Source organism: Solanum tuberosum, unplaced genomic scaffold (assembly GCF_000226075.1).
Source record: "Solanum tuberosum cultivar DM 1-3 516 R44 unplaced genomic scaffold, SolTub_3.0 scf00012, whole genome shotgun sequence".
Lineage (NCBI taxonomy): Eukaryota > Viridiplantae > Streptophyta > Magnoliopsida > Solanales > Solanaceae > Solanum > Solanum tuberosum.
In genome coordinates, this window is record NW_006238937.1 from 1,255,798 (window position 1) to 1,272,669 (window position 16,872).

Genomic DNA, 16,872 nt, shown 5'->3' on the forward strand with positions numbered 1-16,872 from the left:
AATTCATTAATCCATACCTTCATATTTTAACCCCTAAAAGACCCAACTCTAATTCATTCTCCTCTTTGTCACGAGAACAGTGCCGCAGACCCCTTGGGTCGTTTTCTATTTCCGGCGAAATCGCCACCTCCTCCATCTTCGTCCAGCAGGCTCCTGAGAAACCCCGTGCCGCCTGCTCGCCGCCTCTTCTTGAAACCCCGAGCCCCTCTTCTTCCCCTCCATTCTCTCTTCTCCAGCGAAGATGGAAGCAAGCGAGGACCAAGTGAGCTCCTCATCTCCTTTGCTCCGGCGAGAACAGCCCCGAGCCACCAGCGAGACCCTTCTCCTCTCTTTTGCTTCGGCAAGAGCAGCCAACAGTCGCTGGCAAATTGGACCAACAACCATCATCAACCGGAGCGCTGCTCTGACCAGCAAGCCCTAGCGTCGTTCCTCACATTTTACGGTGAGGACGGCAAAGACGAGCACCAATAGAGTCTGGTCAACACACGGTTTGAGATTTCGAGACACAATAGAGTCTGGTCAACACACAGTTTGAGATTTCGAGACGGATCTTAACAGATTCGTGGGTTAGTTTCTTTAATAGTTATCTCATTTCTCAAATGGCCGTTTGCTTTCCGATTAGAAGTCTTATTGCATGTTTAGATTGTTAAAGTCAGGTAATTTGTGAATCTCGTCTTAAGCATGAACTGTTGTGATTTATGATAGCCTAAATTTGTTCATTCGCTCTAGCATTTTGCAATAGCACCACTTTGATTCAATCACAAATAGAGCTACTGATTTTTGAGTGTATTTGAGTAAGATTTGATATGTCAATGGATTGCTTTGCTTAATTTAATTGATCATTCTTTGTGGTTACTTTTGCCTTAATTTATTTGAACCACAAATTGTCCATTTATGTTGCTACTTGATTTGAACTGATTTTACTTCTTTCTTTGAATTTATTTGCTTCGCCTGATTCTCTACAATATTATTATATATTGACCTATATTAATTTATTTCCTTACCTTAACTGAATTTTGTCAGATGTTGGTGTTTCTGGTTATGGTAAATTGCCACAATTTTGATATTTTATTGAAGTGAAAGTTTAAAAGATCAAAGCTTTCATTTATGTTAAACTTTAACCATATTGCTCCTAATTGTAATCTTGAAAACTCTATTGGCACGTCAAGATGATATTTTGAAACAGTTCAGCAGTTTATGAGCTCATCCAGATCAAGGTTAGCCATAGTATACTTTAAACTATAATAATTTCATTATAGCTTGTTTAATTAAATAGAAATAGTTTGTAGCATTTAACACCTAATATATAACTATGTTTCATTTTCATGATACAGTGATCAATGAACCTTATCAAGTTATCCCTTCAGGTACAATAATAACTACATTGCTTTGTTCTCGTTAATTTAATTTAGATCTTCTGCTATTTATTTAGCCTGTTAGAGTAGAGGTTGGATGTAAATCACCAAAAAACGAATTGTCGAACCAAACCTATGTTCTACGCATGAGAGATTTCAATTGTGTTTGTTTGCTCTGTTTTCATATTAATTTTCCTCTTCTTGAACATGTAATTTGTTGTTTACTGTTAGTTCAATTTATGTACTGTTAGCTTTCTTGTTCAAGAATAATTGTGGAATCATCTGTTAGTTGAATTGTGTTCTGTTAGCTTTCCTCTTCAATTGTGTTTGTTTTCTCTGTTTTCATATTAGCTTTCCTCTTCCTGAACATGTAATTTGTTGTTTACTGTTAGTTCAATTCATGAGTACTGTTAGCTTTCTTGTTCTAGAATAATTGTGTTTCAATTGTGTTCTGTTGGCTTTCCCCTTCCAGAAAAAACATTATGTATGTACTCTTGAATCTAATTTGCACGGAAAGTGTATGAGTGTTCATATTCCCTCAATTACACATTTAAAATTCAACACAGGTTGTATGAGTGATCTAATTGTATATATATGTTTCTTTGATGCTTAAATTACCCAATATATGAAATAAAATCTTAAATTTTTGTTTACACAGGTTGTATAAGATGGAAATCAGGACTAACTATTAAAGAAGTGCTTTTGCAATGATATTTTGAGAAGCAACCTCAATTTTATTACTTCGTTTCTTTTTAATGTTTAGTATATCTAAATTACATTTTTCAAGTTGGACCAAATTTTGTTGATGTTAATTTTTCTTTAAGGCGTATGTAATGAGATATCATCTCATGAATGTTATTTTGGTCTTTCCTAGTTAATTTATGACGGTGTTTTAAAAAGATTTTTTTTATTGTTATCTTACTTCTTTTAGTATGTTGTTAGCTAGTTTTAGTTTGTATAAATGCTCTTTCCATTGAAGTTACGTATATATAATTTATATATGATTTGATAATTTTAAAATTAACAGAAACCTAAATAACTAAATCAAATCGTAAATACTATAGCTACAAATTAAAATGTCATCAAATATTTGTTATTAGTGACAAAACATTTTGTCTATAAAAGATTAACTTTTAGCGATGATTTTCTTATACTTTTTAAGACGATCACATTTTCTTCATAGAAGTATGACATTTGGTAACAAAGAATAAAATTTGTCCCAAAATGGCCTACTTATTACCTACAAATTATCTTTGTATTTTATGACAATTGTGATCGTCGCTAACTATGACATTTTCTAGTGACAAATTTATTTCGTTGGTAAAAGTAGTTTTTTAGTGATGATGTGATAATTTTTAGCTACAAAATGGCAAGAAAGTAGCGTTGTCACTAATTCACTTTAGTGACAAAAAGATAATGCGTATGTGAAAGGTAGTTTTTAGTGACGAAATAATATTTTGTTCAATGACAAAATAGATAGATGATTGGAGACAAAACAAATCATCACTAATTCAAATAAATAGTTAGTGACGCCATCATTCACGTCACCATTATAACTTCTTTAGTGACGAAAAAATGCTATTACCTACAAAAAAAATATAATTCTATGACAATCAAGTTTGTCATGAATACTATTCATTTGGGGGCGAAAAATAGTTTCGCAGTCAATTCATCTCTAATTTGTGACAAAACACTAATTCGTCTCAATATACATTTAGTGACCCATGCTTTAGGGACGAATGCTTGACGAATTTTTTTTTGTCACAAAATTCCTTTTGTGACGAAATATGAACTTAAAGTGACAAAAAATTTCATCTCAAATAATCAAATTTGTTGTAGTGATTGAATCCATATTAGTTATCACATATTTATTGTTGTGTGTTGTCAAATATAGCACAGCCCACAAGAAAATTTCCCAAAGAGTATATGAAAAAGCCTCTATAAAGGGACAAAAAAGAAGATCAATTTTTAATCAACCTTGCTGGAATATTTAGTAGAGTTAAAAAAACCCACCAAAATAGAGAAAAGAATTTGCAATATTTTGATAAATCACTGTGAATTATAGTAAAAGATTATGCTTCATGAAATAGGAGGAAGAAAACTTTGAAGAAAGAAACACACTTCATAAGAAGCTTAATTAATGTAGTTGCATTTGACTTTCCTATAGCGAAAAAAAACATTCAAATAATAGTGGCAGAAATAGAAGTTTTGTTTACTAAAGAACCAAAATGTTATGAATTCAACCATTCCAGCAACGTTATGGGTTGTGAATTGAGAGGCGCTGTAACACCCTTGAAAATTTTTGAGCGTAGATTTGAACCATCCTTCGTTGCAAGTAGGATTTTACCGAGGAATTTAAAATTTCTTAAGTGTTAAGGTAACTAGAAGTAGCACCTTGAGTTCCAAGAAGAACTAAAGAGAGTTCATTCAAGTCATTCCTAAGTTCTTCTAAGATTTGGGTCAACTTCAAACGTACATGATGAGTTAGGTGTTCCATGAGATGGAAAATGAAAGGTTTTGAATTATCTTTCCAACTCCACAGAGTTTGCTAAATTTTGAGCTCTTATGAGGGAGATATGCCTGTTTGAAGTCGGGCTGTCCAAATACGTAAAGTTACCCGAAAATAGTGAGAGGAATTTTGGTCTTTTCCTTAACAAATAAGATTTAATACATTTTTAGTAGGGTTTTAAGGGTCTAATTCTATTAGGTTCAGTTTTATAATACTAATATATTCCTAGGGTTTTAGTTGAGAGTTCAAGAAGAGAAAAAAAGAGAAAAGAGGAAAGGATCAAGGCGTTAGTCGAGGTTCTTGAGTTTTGTTGCGGATTTTCGCCATGGGTTTGATCCCTAAGAGGTATGTAAGCTTCCATAGTGTTGGGTTTGTTCACCCACACACCAATCTTGTTAATTCCAGCGTTAAATTCGTTCTAGAAAGATGAAGGATTGATGTTCTTGAATTGTGTTGTTGAAATTCTCTTTCATTCTTGAGTTAAGATGAGATTGATAACTTCTTGAGGAAATCGTGTCGATTTTAGAGTTGTGTTTGATTAGATTCTTGTGTACATGTATTGGGTATCTGAATCTACAGAGAAGTTGAGAAAAAAGAATTGAATTTAGGTGAATTGGGGGTTAGAAAATGAGGAAAAAAAAGTCGGACAGAAAACCTGTACCAGGTCCGCGTTAAAAGTGAACTTTCTCTCTCCGCATCACGGAGAGATCGCGAACCCCACTGTTTCAAAATTATTTCGCGACCAAATATTAAAATGCATCTTCACGTTGCGGACTTGCTTCTAGACAGTGATTTCTTTATTGTTTCTCATGTTTAACTATCTAAAAGCACTCTTAATCATCATGATATCTTTCTTACCGCAAATAATAACCTTGAATTCATAATTCACATTCAAGAGAGAGTTCAAGAGAGCATTCAAGTTCAATTGTGAATCCTTTGAGATCAACTATCAATTTTGAGGAAGTAAGTATGAGAATGAGAAGAGTCATAGACATGAGTTCCGTATGATTATTCATACCCTTGAGTTGAGTTGTTCAAGCCCATAATTCCACATGAACTCTATAAATTGAGTATCTTTGAGAGGAGTAGTATCTTCAAGTTCTAAGTCTTGAGTTCCTAATCCTTTTTGAGATTATATTCCTAATCATGGGACTATTTCACGTTACCCATGAATCCTTTGAGTTGAGTAATTCATTCCCATAATTCTGCATGAACCCTATAAGTCGAGCAGTGTTGATACGAGAAGTATCTTCGAGTCCTTGAGTTGAGTAGTTGATGCCCATAATTCCGCATGAACCCTATAAGTCGAGCAGTCATGAGATGAGAAGTATCTTTGAGTCCTTGAGTTGAGTAGTTCATGCCCATAATTCCGCATGAACCCTCTGAGTCCATCATTCTTGAAACAAGTATTACCATTGAAGTTCTTCATTTATGAGTTGTTGAGTCTTGAGTATTGAATTTTAGTTATGGTTATTGAAAACCTTGAATTGAGTCGTTCACGTCCATAATTCGGCATGAACCTTATTTATAGAAGTCTTTTACAATTTTTTCTAAACTTGTTTTAAAGACTTCAGCATTGAGTTGAGTAAGAGTATGAGTGAAGATCATTTCTTCAAAATATTATATGGGAACTAAGTATTACCAAGAGTTAAAGTGTTTTCACATTTAAACAAGAGAGGAAAAACCAATTTCCAAGAGAGGAAACATTGATTTCCAAGAGAGGAAACACCGATTTCCAAGAGAGTTTTTAAGCTAGTTTTTGAGTAATAATCTCAAACCACAGAAAGAGTTATTTTTTTAAACATACGAGCTAGTATATTTTGGGAGTACTATTGAGCATCGATATGGGGGAGAGTTCAAACATCTCACAGCCCCCATAAACCATGTAACCAACATAGATAGAAAAATGTCATACTTTTTAGATGATTCCTTAGTTCTGTTTAGCATAGACTAGTGGATCCACTTAGTGAGTTAGGTTCTATACCCCCGACAAGGTATAGGACGTCCCTGTCAGTGTGAGGCAAACCGTTGTACCATCACTTAAGCTCATACAGATGGTTGTCAGTTAGAGAAATTCCCATAGAGATATTTTGTATTTTTATATACACAAAGTTTATATTGTATTTTGATATAAAAAAGAGTTTATATTGTATCCTTGCATACAAACTGAGTTACTTTTGAATTTTTCAATACATTGAGTTGCTTTCTGTTCTTTAAAAAGCTTTCTATATATTGCATCTGTATTGTTGCTTTATATTGAGTTGAGTATCTAGAGTTAAGTATCAAGAGTTGAGTACCCAGAGTCGAGTATCTTATAATTGAGTTGAGCCTTATTTCAGTGAGTTGAATATCCTATTCTTGAGTTGAACTTTATTTCACTGAGTTGAATATCCTATTATTGAGTTGAGCCTTATTCAACTGAGTTGAATATCTTATCATTGAGTTGAGCCCTTATTTTCTCTGAGTTGAGTTAAACTGTGTTCCTTTGAGTTGAGTTGAGTTGAGTTGACAGAGTTGAGAAGAGGTAAGTGTGTTTCTATCCCACCAGTTCAAGCTTATGTAATGCTTTAGAAGTCCTCTTACATGCTTGTACATTCCATGTACTGAGCCATTTGGCCTGCATCGTTTGATGCAGATACAGGTACTCAGGATCATCAACAGGTGTTTCGTTGATACTGCATGCAATTCGAGTTAGCTATGGTGAGCCTCCTTGCTTCCGAAGGGTTCCACTTGTACTTTCAGTTATATCAGTTGTTAGGATGTCGTGGGTCTTGTCCCGACTTCCATCTTGGTCAGTTAGAGGATTCATAGATAGACAATACAGTTTGAGAAGTCTGTTCATTTATTTTGTTAAATATTTTAAAGACTTAATTTGCCTATTTTATGGCGAGTTGAATATATTATTTTTATTCAGAGTTATTCATTTGAGTTAAAGATTTGTAGTTGAGTTCAATGAATTTTATTCAGTTTTTATGCTTTGTACGCTTGAGTTAGTCTTTCGCTTGTAGTCAGCCAGGATGAGGGCTCGCTTGGGGACCAAAAATGGTTCTCGAGTGTCGGCCACGTCCAGGGTGTAGGCTTGGGTCGTGACAAGCGCAAGAGTAGTAATGTCTCATTGCAATTGAAATCAATTTTATTTATTTAATCTTTCTTCTTTTGATGCCTTTAATTAAGTGTTGTATTTTAAAGGGTGTGAATAAAAAATTAAGAGTTGTGAATTTTGTGAAAAAATGTGACTTTTTTGAAAAGTTGTGACTTTTACGAAGAGTTCTAACTTTTTTAAAGAGTTGTGACTCCTATGAAAAGTTGTGACTTTTGTATAAGGTTGTGTGTTTTTAGAATGTATAAATAAGAATTATGATCTGTAAGGTGCCACATAGGCGGGTCTAAGATTCCCTTTTATATATATGCTAGTAAATGTGCCCGCGCTTCGCGCGGTTAGAACATTCTTTTTTAAAATTTATTAGAATTGAACTTTTCTTGTATTTTGATATTATAGTATCTTTATATAAATCTATTTTTTTAAGAGTATAGAGGTTATTTAATTGTATTTTACCATTTGTTTAATTAAATGAAAATGCAAATTACAAATCATATCACTATTTTTTCCTAGGTTACATAATTTCATTTTACAGATTCGTTAATTTTCTTTTGAAATTTTATAACGGTTAGTTTACTTTTATCATCTATATCAATGGTTACATAGTGTCCTTAATTAGAAAGTCAAATAAGTGTTTTTCTCAATTTTCTTCTTTTTTTCCTTGTTCCCTTCTCCTAGGATTCTTCTTTCCCATTGTTCCTCTTCCTCCTTTATTATTTATTCAATTTAATTTTTTGCACGGTCACAATATGAATAATTTTATCTTAAAAAGTCATTTAATTTTGTATTTTATTTTATAACACAAAATTTATTAAAGTAATGGTAACTATCTTAATAAGTCGTTCAACTTAATTTTGTAATAAAAAAGTCGATCAACTAATGGTAACTCAATAATGGTAATTTTCTTAGAAAGTATTCAGCTTTATTTTGTTACAAGAAACGTGCTCTACAATTGTCACGCCCCGAGCTTACACCCTGGGCGGGACTGGTACTCGAGAACCATTGTTACCCCCAAGCGAACCCTTCACCTGGCTTACCTTATAGCTGAAGACTTAACTTAACAGAAATAAACCCATATAACTCAAGAATGTTAATAAGAAAACATTCAACTAGCCAATAAGGCAAACTCAAGCTTTTAAACAACATATGAAATGAATAAGACTAAAGAACTATGACTACTCGTCTATGAAGCCTCTAAAACAAAGAGGGATGTCAGGACAAGACACTCGATCATCCTAACAACTGAAATACTAGAAACAAAGTAAAAAGAGTCTTCCGGAAAGCAAGGAGGATCACCAACTGACTCTGAGTGCTCAATTGGATCAACGAGGCACTGGATGGTGATCTTGGTTACCTGTGTCTGCATCATAAAACGATGCAGGACAAATGGCATCAGTACACTGAATGTACGAGTATGCGAGGGGAAAACTAAACAAGACATAAGCTTGAAAGGAATCTGAAAAGAACACTTACCTTGGCTTTATTTAACTCGTGAATAACTCAACTCAAATACAACGTAAAAAACAATAATAGTGCAGTTGTACAAAGCATTCAAAACAGGAGGTCGCAACTCAATTTGTTAAAGAAATGCAATAACAACTCAGTTTACATGTAAAGTAATATATTATTGTGGGAGTTTCTCTAACTGACAACCACCACTATGAGCCTAAGTGATTATACAACGTCTTGCCCACGCTGCCAGAACTGTCCTATACTTTGCCCTCATATAGAATGCTTTAACTAAGTGGATCCACTAGTCTATGCTGAAAAGAAATAAGGAATCATCTAAAAAGTATGATACTTTCTACCCATGATGGCTACATGGTGAATGGAGACTTGAGTTATTATGAACTCACGTCCCCATATTGGTGCTCAATACTACTCCAAAAATATACTCAGCTCATATGTTTTAAAACAAAACTCATTCTATGGTTTGAGATAATTACTCAAACCTTAGTTAAAAAGCTCTCTTGGAAATCGGTGTTTCCATTCTTGCTCAAATGTGAAAAACATTTGAACTCTTAGGAATACTTAGTTCCCGTATAATCTTTGAAGAAATGAACTTTACTCTTACTCTTTACTCAAATCAAAATTTAAGTCTTAAAACAAAGTTAAAACATTTGTAAAAGACTTTTGAAAAACTCTATGAACTTGTGTTGACTTAACTATTAACCTCTTGACTTGACTCTTAACTTTCCTTGAATTGAAGTATGGATTCAAGGCTCATGATGTCATGTTAATGATGATTTCATGATGTTTAGGCGTACCTTAGAGTATCTAAATCGACTAGAAAACATAGGTACGTTGCTAAGGAACTAGTAGGAAAGAAGGGGGAAAATGGGAACTGGCGTCCCTGGTGCTCTGAGAGGTGCGGGGAGCCAGAGCCCAACTTCAAAACTGAAATTGTGGTACTCTGGCTGGCGCGTCGCCCCAGAGCCCAAACTTCAGACACTGAATTGGGAGCTCTGGCTGGCGCGGCGCCCCAGACCCCTGCCCAGAAAACTCTAATTTTCTCCTTCGTTTTTCAACTCTAAACCCTCTAATTTCACTTGGTTCTTTCCCCAAACACTTAGAGTCAACTAAATCATCAATATACGTAAGATTCTACTCAAAATCACACCTAAAATCATGAATCAAACTCAAGAAACTTCAACAACAAGAATCCACAAGATTTCAAACGAATTATCATCAATAACTCATAAGATTTACTTTCAAAACAATACAATTTCGCTGAATTGAACCATGATTGATGTGTGGGTAAACTAACCAAATGCTATGTGATCTCACATACCTCGTAGGATTGAATCCTTGGCTAAATCCACAACCAAAAGTGTACGATCTTGACGAATCTTGACTTTTTTTCTCCTTTCTCCTCTTTTCTCTTTTCTCCAAACCCTAGAGTGAACTTCCAATTTTCTAAACTGATATATTTCTGATTAGAACCTAATTTAATTACCAAAAACGAAATAAAATAATTGGTTAAGGAAAAGACCAAACTACCCTTCCAAAATCCGGATTGGACTTTCATTACTCAAACTGCCCAACTTCCAATGGTCATATCTCACTCATACGAACACGGAATCGCGCAAACTTGGAGGCGTTGAAAAGATAATTCCATGATCGTTGCTACGGTATCTGGAAGAACACCTAACCTATAATTAGCTAGGATTTATGGTTATTTGAAGTTGACCCAAAACTCATTCTTAACTTAACCAATTTTCCAGATTTTACATTCTTTCTAAAAATCACTCTTTCTAATTCTAGCTCTTTCTAGTTCTTTCAAATAGCGAGGTGTTACAATATCTCCCCCTTGGGAACATTCGTCCTCGAATGAGATTACTCTTAGTAAGCTAAATGTGTAACGTCTAACATTCAGCTCAAACACCCAACAAGCAAATCTAACACATCAAGTATATAAATTAAAGAGTACTAAGAAGAGAATTAGTACCTTGGTCTGGAATTTATCCGGGTTCAAAGAGATGTGGATATCTCTTTTTGATATCCTCCTCAGCTTCCCAAGTAACTTCCCCAACAAACTGGTTCCTCCAAAAGACTTTGACTGATGGTACTTCCTTGGTTCGCAACTTGCGAACCTGGCGGTCTAGAATCTGAACCGGAATCTCCTCATAGGACAAGCTAACCTTGATACCAATATATTAAGTTGGTATGACAAGTGAATGATCTCCAATGCACTTTTTCAACATGGAGACGTGAAATACCGAATGAACCGCTGCTAACTCTTGTGGTAGCTCTAACTCATAAGCTACATTGCCAATCCTCTTGGATATTCTGTAAGGACCAATATACCGGGGACTAAGTTTCCCCTTCTTACCAAATCTCATAACACCCTTCATGGGTGAAACTTGCAAGTATACCCAATCATCTATTTCAAACTCTAATTCCCTTCTCCTAACATTAATATAGGATTTCTGTCGACTCTGCGGTGATTTCAACCTCTCTTGAATGAGTTTTACTTTCTCCATAGCTTGATGAACTAAGTCTAGTCCTATCAACCCAGCTTCACCAACTTCAAACCATCTAATAGGAGATCTGCATCTTCTCCCATAAAGAGCTTCATAAGGAGTCATTTGGATGCTAGAGTGGTAACTATTGCTGTAAGCAAATTCAATAAGAGGTAAGTCATCATCCCAATTACCTTTGAAATCAATCACACAAGCCCTCTGTTGTAAGCGAACTCGATGAGAGGTAGGTGATCATCCCAATTACCTTTGAAATCAATCACACAAGCCCTCAACATATCCTCTAAGGTCTGAATAGTGCGTTCTGCTTGACCATCTGTGTGAGGATGAAAAGCAGTACTCAAGTTCACCTTTGAACCTAAGCCTTTCTGGAATGACTTCCAAAACTGTGCAGTAAATTGCGCACCTCTATATGAAAAAATCGAAACTGGCACCCCATGAAGTCTAACTACCTCTTGAATATACAACTTAGACATAATCCTCTGCTAAATGGGTAGTTCTTTACCGGTAAAAAGTGGGCTGATTTTGTCATTCTATCAAAAATAACCCAAATAGAATCATGCTGCCTTCGAGACCTTGGTAAACCTGTGATGAAGTCCATATTGATCATCTCCCACTTCCACTCCGGAAGTTCTATATTCTGAGCCATACCACCAGGCTTTTAATGCTCTAATTTAACTTGTTTGCAATTCAGACACTTAGCAACAAACTCTGCAATGCCCTTCTTCATACTACTCCACCAATAAGCTTCTCTCAAGTCTCGATACATTTTTGTGGAACCCGGATGGATAGAAAATCTGAAGCTATAAGCTTCCTCCATGATCCTCTCTTGGAGTTCATCCACCATTGGTACACACAACCTACCTTAATACCTCAATATACCATCTCCCCCTTGTTCAAAAGCCAATACTTTTTTGCTTATGAACATTTGCCTTCAATTCAAGAAAAATAGGGTCTTGGTCTTGCTTCTCTTTTACTTCTGACATTAATGATGATTCAGCCCCATTCCTCACCACTACTCCTCCTTCTGTGGAATCCATCAGTCGAACTCCCAATCGGGATAGTCTATGCACATCTCTTGCTAGCTCTTTCTTATCTTCATCAAAATGTGTGGTACTACCCATAGAAAACCTGCTCAAGGAATCAACAACAACATTAGCCTTACCTGGGTGATAAAGAATACTCATGTCAGAATCCTTGAGTAATTCTAACCACATCCTTTGTTTGAGATTAAGCTCTTTCTGAGTAAAAACATACTGAAGACTCTTGTGATCGGTGAACACATCCACATGAACACCATAAAGATAATGGCGCCACATTTTTTATAGAAAATACTACGACAACCAATTCTATATCATGGGTTGGGTAATTCTTCTCATGAACTTTCAACTGTCTGGAGGCATAAGCTATAACCTTACCATTCTACATTAGCACACAACCCAAACTAACTCTAGACACATCACAATAAACAACAAAGCCTTGCGTGCCTTCTGGTAAGGTCAATACTGGGGCAGTAGTCAACCTCTTTTTCAATTCTTGAAAGTTTTTCTCACAAGCTTCAAACCAGTGAAATTTCACTATTTTCTGAGTTAACTTGGTCAAAGGGGATGAAATAGATGAGAACCTCTCTACGAACCTTCTATAATAGCCAGCCAAACCCAAGAAACTCCTAATATCAGTTGGAGATGTGGGTCTGGGGAGATTCTGCACTGCCTCTACTTTCTGGGTATCAACTTTAATTCCCTCTCCAGATACAATGTGGCCTAAGAATCCCACAGATTCAAGCAAAAACTCACACTTAGAGAACTTGACATATAACTCTCTATCCTTTAAAGTTTAAAGTTTGGAGAACTATTTTGAGGTGACCAGCATAATCTACTTCATTCCTTGAATAAATTAGTATGTCATTAATAAATACGATAACAAACATATCTAAATAAGGTTTGAATACTCTATTCATAAGGTCCATGAATGCTGCAGGCGCATTGGTCAAACCAAAGGACATAACTAGGAACTCATAATGACCATAACGGGTCCTAAATGCTGTAATTGGAATATCACATTCCTTTACCCTCAACTGATGGTAGCCTGATTTGAGCTCTATCTTAGAGAAATAGGTAGAACCCTGAAGCAGATCGAAAAGATCATCAATTCTCGGAAGAGGATACTTATTCTTGATGGTAACCTTATTCAACTGGCGGTAACTATACACATCATAAGGAACCATCTTTATTTCTCAAAAATAAGACCGGAGCACCCCAAAGTGAGACACTTGGTCGAATGTAACCTTTATCTAGGAGGTCTTTCAACTTCTCCTTAAGCTCTTTTAACTCTACTGGTGCCATTCTGTATGGCGGAATAAATATAGGACAAGTATCTAGAAGAGTGTATATACTGAAGTCTATTTCTCTCTCAGGAGGGACTCCGGGAAGATCACCAGGAAAAACTTCTAGAAACTCTTTTACTACTGAAACTGACTGAATAGGAGGTATCTCAGCACTAGAGTCATTAACTCGGACTAAGTAATAGACACACCCCTTGGAAACTAGCTTTCTCGCCTTAAGGTATGAAATGAAATGACCCTTAGGCGCTGCAGAACTGCTACTCCACTCTATAACTGGCTCATTAGGAATTTGGAACCTAACAACTCGAGTTCTACAATCAATGGAGGCATAACAGGCATGAAACTAGTCCATACCAAGAATGACATTGAAATCTACCATGTCTAACTCAACTAAATCAGGCATGGTGTTCTTGTGATTCATGGGAATGACACTATCACGATATACTCGCTCAGCTAGAATAGACTCCCCAACAGGTGTAGAAACACAAAAGGGTTCACAAAGTTTCTCAGGAAGAACATCAAAATTATTTTTAACATAAGGAGTCACAAAAGATAAACTTGCTCCTGGGTCTAGCAAAGCATAAACATCAAGAGTAAAGACTTTGATCATACCAATGAGAACATTTGGAGAATTCTCTTGCTCTTGACGACTAGTGATTGCATAAAGGCGGTTTGATCCTCCGCCAGTACCGGAAGTAGCTCCTCTAGGTGCAGGCCTGTCTAGTGGAGCAACTGATGAAGATTGGGTTTTATTGCCCTGATTTCCATTACCTTGCCGGTTCTTGGGGAACTCTTTCATGAAGTGACCCTCTTGTTCACACTTGAAACAACCTGTGGAGCCATCGCGACACTTACCTGGGTGAGTCCTTCCACACTTAGCACATGCAAGAGCCCAGTTACCTCCTTGTGCCACACTACCCTGAGACTGTGCAGGTTTAGCTCTGAAGTTCTTTGAATTCTGACCGTTGTACTCACCTTTGTTTCTTGGTGCAGGTTCACTAGCAAATGATGGAGCAAGTCCTTTTTTCTTTTGATGGATTATTACTTTGCTGCCCGGACTCATTCCCTGTCTTAGCTTTCTTGTTTCTGAACTCCTCCTTATCCCTCAACTTTTCCTCCTCAACCTGTTGGACATAAACCATCAACCTTAGCTGCCTTGTCTTGTTTACTTGACAGAAGGGACAACCTAGCAACAAAAAGATTCATCCTACTTCTCATATCCGCAACCATCTCTGGAGCATATCGGAAAAGTTGGGTGAACTTTAAGCTGTACTCATCAATAAGAAGAAAAAACTGATTTTTTCCTGAATATGAACTACGACAAGGAAAATAAATCCTTAGAAAGACAAACATTGGATTGTTTTTGTGTAACATAAACACTTAGTGAATCTTGCTTAAGGGTGAGAAACTCTCATACCTTGGCCTCTTTCAGTTCTCGGGGAAAGAAGCGCCCCAAGAAGGACTCCTCAAAACAAGCCCAAATCGCAGGTGGTGCTCCCTCAGCTCTACCCTTTATCCACTGGTCAAACCAAGTACTAGAAACATTCTTTAGTTGATATGCAGCTAGTTCTACTCGCTCAGCATCGACAACCTGTATAACTTTAAATACCTTTTGCAGATCCTCAATAAAGTTCTTTGGATCCTCAGTAGTGCTTGAACCAGGGAAACTTGGAGGATTCATCCTCAAGAACTCTCGGATCCTCGAAGTATTAGCCACTTCCTGTCTAGCTTCCCATTGTTGCCCAACCTAGTAAGTCACATCTTTGCTTAACATTTGAATCGTTTCCCTGAACTCAGTATTTGTGACTTCTCCTTGGGGTTGCACTTCAGGTGCATTAGTGATTAAATAATGTTTCAAAGACACTTCATCCAATTCTAAGCGTCAACGGTGGTTAATCAGTATATAGCCCAACTAAATGAGTTGGGGTCAAATCCCACAGGGAGCGGTACGTGTTTGTGATTCAATAGTAAAGTGTGAACATGGTCAAATCAGTCATAGGAATATAAATTATCGAATAAAAATATCATTTAAATCAGGGGGTGACATGAATCTCAAATAGGGGTTTTGGTTTGAAATTATCAACTACGAACAGTGATAAACAATACGAAATAACAATAATAAGACGGGTTCCTGGGATGTGATTCGATTATAGGCTAATATGGACAAATGGGTAATTGCAACTATTAGAAATTAGCTAGATATTAGTAAGCTTAGACTATAGAGGAGGTAAACTTTCTCTCGAACAATTTACCCCAAATCAAGTCGATTTCTCTCGAACATCAACAAACATGCAAAATAAGAACAGCCCACACATTAGTCCATTAACTCTCTCTAGCTGAATATATGAAATTAGGTTTAGGATTCACTCTCTCGAGCTAAACCCATGTCAACCTAATACCCACAAACCATCAATCAATAATCTTAATTTTAAAATCTCTCTTTCGAGTAAGCCAAAAACACAAGGGTAGAACTGCATTTGTAACTACAATTCTTAAATTAAACCACAATTAGTGATTGAATTCACTTCTAAATATCATTTAAACTAACAATTAGCAATACCCATAAGCTAAATTAACCCATAATCACATACTCACACCCCAAGAATTGTTGTTTTAGCTAGACATCTAAAAAGATAAAAATCGTACCAAATTGAGTTTCCATCAACTAGGTAAGATTAATTTCGTCGTTACAATGCTCCAATTTGAAGAATCTCAAAGACTCATTTCAAATTTCTTAGAAGTGAAAAACTTCAATTCTTCAAAACTTAGGAAAAACTAGAGAAAACTTGTCTCACAGTTCAAAACTTTTTAAAAATCTGTTCTCAAGAGTAAATTTCTTCTTAATACTAAACTAAATGTTCAAAAATGTATTTATAGTCGCCAAAAATGTGTTGCTAAGAGTCACTCAGTAAAGTAAGTCGGGCTCGCCGAACCACTCGGCGATCCGCCCTTTGGTCAATTCCATCGCCCTTCTGCATTGGCCTTCAGCATCCTCAAGGTCTGTAACTTTGGGTGATCCAACACTGCATCGCGGAACCACTCAGCAATACGCCGACTGCTTCTTTCTCTCGCCAAATTGATTCTTTCCTTTAGGGCTTAGCACACTGGAACTTTAGGCGGTCAAATAGCCATTCGGCGACCCACCAAGTTGACTTGGCGATCACCAGGCTTGCATTTCTTCATTCTTTTAACTCACTTCGTTCCTTTTTTTAAATTAGTGTCCTTGCTTTGATCCTCAATCCCTATACCTGGAAATCAAGGGTTTTACATCAGTTATTGGCACAAAATAAGCATTTGAGAACACTAAACCTATATAAATAAAGCCCTAAATGAGTCCAAATCTCGGACTCATCAACACCCCCAACTTAAACTTTTGCTTGTCCTCAAGTAAAAACTCAAGTTCAGCAGTTCAAAACGGATGTCTCATATAGTGCTACAAAAGACTCAATCATTAATGCATACAACAAGACTCAACTTACTCATGCAAGGATCAATTGTGCACTCAAAGATTCAAGTTGTGACTCACCATTATCAAAGACTCTCAAGTTCACAATACTTGCTTCAAATGCAAGTTCAAGCTACAC

General features: G+C 36.2%; 1 long non-coding RNA gene across 1 annotated transcript; it reads left to right on the forward strand.

The window, feature by feature from the left end:
* Positions 1-506: 506 nt before the first annotated feature.
* On the forward strand, positions 507-2,271 carry LOC107062555 (uncharacterized). The gene is made up of 3 exons (XR_001474700.1): positions 507-566; positions 1,024-1,367; positions 2,014-2,271. It is a non-coding gene; the product is annotated as an uncharacterized lncRNA (long non-coding RNA).
* Positions 2,272-16,872: the final 14,601 nt, after the last annotated feature.